Source organism: Octodon degus, unplaced genomic scaffold, assembly GCF_000260255.1.
Source record: "Octodon degus isolate 3935 unplaced genomic scaffold, OctDeg1.0 scaffold00084, whole genome shotgun sequence".
Classification (NCBI taxonomy): domain Eukaryota; kingdom Metazoa; phylum Chordata; class Mammalia; order Rodentia; family Octodontidae; genus Octodon; species Octodon degus.
Window position 1 is genome coordinate 11,316,633 of NW_004524660.1, and position 5,504 is coordinate 11,322,136.

Here is a 5,504-nt window from a genome sequence, read left to right on the forward strand (position 1 = left end):
TGTGCAGCTCAGCCCTGTTCCTGGGTTGCGCCCACTCACCTCTCAGGTTTTACTTCACTGTAAGGTTCCAGGTGTTCTTCCCTTGGATTTCCTCTGCTTGTTGTCTCCACTGTAGGGCTGTGCTAATCACTGCCCTGCTGGTCCTCATCTTGCACCTGCCTTCCCTAGGAGGAAGACGTATGTCTGTTCATTCCATCTGTCATCCCAAACGCCAGCGCATTAGAGGTGCTCATAAACAGTGTATGTTATATGTTCCAGTAAAAAACAGGAATTTTTTCTAGTGTGATGGGATATGCCTACAACTCCTGGTATTTCAGAGACTGAGGCAGTATAATTGTGAGTTGATGGCAACCTGCATGCATGCAGTCCAAGTCCAGCCTGAACTGCTACCCCATCCACAACAGCTCTCAGAGTTCCTGAAGGAAAGGTGGCAGAAGGGCGAAACTAAGGATAAGAGACAAAAGCTGAGGTCAGGTGGGGCCTTCTCTCTCCCGATAGGAGGAAAGAAACTGCTCAAGCACCCTAAAGTGTTCATTGATACACTTGAAAGGTTGGTGTCAAGTGATGCCACTGTGCCTGTCAACTTGGTTGCTCAGGTTGTCTCGGGTTCCCATTGTTGGGACTGCAGCAGCTTGTCCATGTAAATCGTCTCAAGCATTCTTTGTTCTTAGAATTTCCAGCTTCAGCAGCTCCCTACAAACTACATGAGACTCTGCCTCAAACAAACAAAAACAAAACACCAGTTTGCTCCCTCATCTTCTGTAAAAGTTGCGAGCAGCAACAGCTCTCACCTCCCAGAGTAGATTGTGCAGGTGTTTTTATGATGTCATGTTTTACACTTACCTAGGATATCATGCATTTGACTCTTCAATAACTTAATTATATCCAACTGGATTTTTCTGTGGTTTCTCTTTTCCTGTAGAAGAGTAAATGACTTAAATTCAGAGACATTCTGCCTCATACTTAGCTTTTAAATTCTAATTCTACTACAGTATCTGACTAAAGGTGCTCAAAAATTACCTTTTCAGTTGTTATCTATTTCCTTATTATGCTAATCTATTTAATGTTTTCACTTTCCTTTTTATATTCTCATTGCAAAGATTAAATTATTAGTAATTATATTGAGTCACTTGTTGTGAAAGGAGTTTGCCTCAGACAAGTTGGGGCAGGTAGTCTCCATAGAATTAGGTGTCTTCAAGGATTATTTATAAGTAAATTTAGAATTGCCTCAAATGTAAAATCCGTAACTAGAGTTATAACTTGTATCTAGATACTCCCCCAAAGACTCATATGCTTATAGCTGGGTCTTTTCAGAGGTGACTTGATCTAAGGTGCATGCTACTGGATTAAGGGTATGTGATACCTGGATTAATCCACTGGCTGGACTGGCATAGTTCTGGGTGTGGCTGAATGGATTTACTGAAGAGTGCCCTGCCCTGGTTATAGGTGCAGCCAACCAGTGGGCTTGTAGTCCAGGTGGAATGCTAAGGTAGCAAGGGAAGCAGGCAGGCTGTTGGATGCCTCTTGCACACCCTGTCACAGACTGCTTCTCCTCAGCCATGCTGCCTTGCATGGGAGCCAGCTGACTATGGATCGAAACCTCTACCGACTAGGCAATCATATAGGCTTTTTCTCCTTTAACTTATGGATATCAGATATTTTGTCCCAGCAATGAGGAAGTAACTAAGACAACTAGTAACTCTATATGTGTGACTTTTCAAATTGGAAGTTTAAAACTATGCTTATTTTTTTACTCTTTCAACTTTATTAGTTTACTAGTCTAATCCTAGAAAAGACATCTTCTAGCTTACAAATTATTTTTCCTCATTTCTAGTGCCTTGTACTCTATCTTATCAACATAATTTTTTTTTTTTTCATTTGTGTATTTGATACAGGGTCTCACTACGCAGCTCAGACTCCTGGTGATTCTCCTGTTTTCAGCCTCCCAAGCGCTGGGATTACAGGCATGCACCACCATGCCTGGACTTGTTCTCTGGGTCAGCGTGCCCTGGGAGTGGGACCAGCATGGCATGCAGGACCAGGATTGAACCCTGGTCCCTGCTCTTGCCAAAGCAGGCGCTTAGTCTACTGAGCTATCTTGCCAGCCCTCTCCAGAATCTTTAGTTATATTTTATTGACACTTATTAATGTTTCTCTGTCTATTGTGTGTACCTTATCTAGCTTATAAACTTTTTAGAAGTAGAGATATTTTGTCTACTTCTGGCAGTATGATACAATAGAAAGATCTTGGGCCTTGAGATGAAATTTATTTGGCTCTAGAGTGTAATGTTGCCACTTACTTGCTTTGTGACTTTTGAAAAATTAATTTCACCTCTCCCATCAATTTCTCATGTATGAAAGAGGGCTAACAAGCACATCCCAGACAGTAATTGTAATACATAAAGATGATACCGATTGTTAAGACATAAGTACCTAGTAAGGATTCAACAAATGTTAAATTTGGTAGTTTGTGCCTCCTTTGCAACCTCAGTAGTTCCTCAGTCAGAGTTGTTTTGTTGAAGGTAGAGTTACTGGCCACCTGTTTGTATGCTCCAGTTGTCTGCTTGCTGCTGACCAACTGAGAGGAGGTCATACATTTGGGTGAAAAGAATTCATTCAGTGCTTATGCTGGGGAGAAGGAAGAGCGTATTTGCCCCAAATCACCATCTTGAATGTAGCAGTATGTCTGGGTATAATGCAACGAGGAACAGAGCAGGAAGGAATACAATGAACAATAGACACTTTAAAATTTTTTATTACTACATGTTTATACATAAAAATTATATTTATTGTGGGAGTTGATACCTATATGTAACATCTTTTTTTAAACTAGCATCAGATTTATTTAAAAATCTTCATCAAGTCAATTATCATAAAGACAGATAAACAGCCAGACTGATAGACCAAAAGCATATAAAATAATTACACTAAATCAAGGTACACTTTTAGATACATTGGCCCTGCTAGATTACAATAACTTCTCTCTTTTTTTCCTGTTGTCTGTTATTTTGTGCTTTATATATTGTGCTTCTCATCCAAGAGAAACCAGGCAGTATGTGTCCGATTTCCTTCACACCACACTGCGGTCTCGAGGTGCACCCATTTTCCTGCAGGTGACTCGTTTATTCTTCCTGTGGCAGATAGTACCTGGTTGTGCGTAGGTGCCACGTTTTCCTTGTCCTTTCATCTGGCGATGGACATATAGGCTGCTTCCACGACTTGGCTGTTGTGAACTGTGCTGCTGTAATAATGTACACATTGTCACTATATGATGACATACTTTAACTTATTTTGAAAGATACCTGGGAAGGGAATAGCGGGGTCAGATGAGTTCTGCTTTTAGTTTTTGAGGAACCCCTACACTGATTTACATGGTGGTTATACCACTTTACATTCTCACCAACTATGAAGAAGCCCCCCCATCCCAGCTTCTCTAGCGTATGTTGTTACTTGATTTCTTGAGGACGGCAGTTCTTTTGGGAAAGAGATAGAATCTCCGTATTGTTTTAGTTTGCATTTCTGTAATGACAGTGATGGAACAATAGACATTTTCAGTCTAGTTCCATCCCTCCCTGGGCCCAGACCTTGCCCTCCCTTGGGAAATAAAGTTGGGTGTGACTTCGGGGTACCAGGATGTACATATTATGTCTTTGCTAGGAGTCATTTATACCCTAAACCTGAGAAGTTTGGAAGCCATTTGACTCTAAAGAAAAAAAAATTAATTTTCCCAGTTCCATTTTGCAGTGCCAGTTATAGTAGGACCTTTTAGAAGTTTAATTTTCTTTGAAAGATTTGAAAAAATGAACTATTAGGGCCAGGGAGATAGCTCAGTAGAATAAGTGTTTGCCTGGCAAGCACAAGGTCCTGAGTTCAATCCCTGGTACCCCCCCCCCAAAAAAAAAAAGAAAGAGAAAAAATGAACTATTTTATTTCAGTTAAAATGTTCATTTGCTAGCCCTTCATTTTTTAGTTGATGAAGGAAGCAGAGATTAATTTCTTTGTTTGATTTTGCTGTTGACCAGGAGCAAGGATTGTGAGAGTGAAGGAGAAGGAAAGAGCAAACCAAATGGAGGTGTTGGGGAACAAGAATTATTTCCCTGTCTGCTCAGTATTCAGCTAACAATTTTAATTACTTTACTTAGGTCTTGTGGTTCTTGAATATTATTGTTAACAAAAATGAAGCACAGCTAACTGATCAGCTGTACAGCTCACCTGATGTAGTGTGAGGTCTTTGTAGTAAAGCTGAGATGCGTATCGTAAGGTACTCTTGTTCTGAGAAAGTGACCTTCTTACTTTTTTTGCCCTCAGAAACCAGTAACAGCTGGAAAGTAAGTGTAAAAAAATCACTTCAGAACTTATATGTGTGTAAAGCTACATTTCTTGTTATACAGGTCTTGCTTTATCTTGGTCTTAACCATCCAGCAGAAAAGCATAAAAATGAGGTATATAAAGTAAAGCCATATTAATATGCTTAGCTGTGAAAGGCTCCAGTCAACAACTTCTGTGGATAACCCACTACTGTTGTGGACTGCTGGACTGTGTGGATTGTTTTGCTGAATTTATGCACCTATAGTATTTAGATGCCAATTTCTGACAGGACTAAACAAAAAAAAAAGGCGATACAAAGGAAGGACCGTTTTGTCTGTATATGCGGAATAGTTAGGATAGATATACAGCTCCTTTCACTTAATTCAATGAGAAGAAAGATTTGTACTAACAGTGTTTGGACAGGTTATTCTGTCTGTATCTTGTACTACGGATAACCACTAAGAAGATAACAGTGTACAATGTACTAATTATTGAAACTGACCTATTAATCAATTTTGAAACTCATTGGTATTTGCTTCTCAATAAAATAAAAAATAACTTATATGTGTGTATTGTTCCTGTTAGTAAACCAAACTTTTGATTTTAAATTACTTGCTTTCAGAAAAAAGAATAAAATTGTTTTTTATAAATATTATTAAAGCACGAATGAGAGTATGCTTACTGCAAGCTGAACATGGTAGTACAAACCTATAGTTCCAACTACTTGGAAGCTGAGGTGGGAGTATCTCTCGCACCCAGTTTGAGACCAGCCTGGGTAACATGGGGACACTTCATCTCACAACCAAAACAAACCTGAAGACTGTAACATATAACATCATACGTGTTATAGCTTGCAGGATGTAAGGCCTGAATGTCACTTAATATACATGATTTTTTTTAAGTAAAAGTGATACTCTTTACATAAATGAAAAATTTCAAATGTATGCCAGTATTCTCAGAAACAATAAGGTGGTTAGAAATTATGGTAGTTTATGTTTAAAAATGTGATGTAGTTATCAGAGACTACATTAATAATATTGAGATGTTAACTTTCAAATAAAGCATTGTACTTTTTTTTTCTTTTTAAAGTTTTATTGATAAACATAGCAATGAGACAGTTTCAAATCAAATCGAAAGTACAGTTTCAACAAATAATACACTGCATATATTCTTCTTAGTGGTTAATTGCTGTACAA

General features: G+C 38.7%; 1 protein-coding gene across 1 annotated transcript in view; it reads left to right on the plus strand.

Annotated features, from left to right (window-relative positions):
* Dbt (dihydrolipoamide branched chain transacylase E2) overlaps positions 1–5,504 on the plus strand; it is a 48,768-nt gene that overhangs the window by 5,148 nt on the left and 38,116 nt on the right. The gene's annotated exons all lie outside the window — the stretch shown is intronic.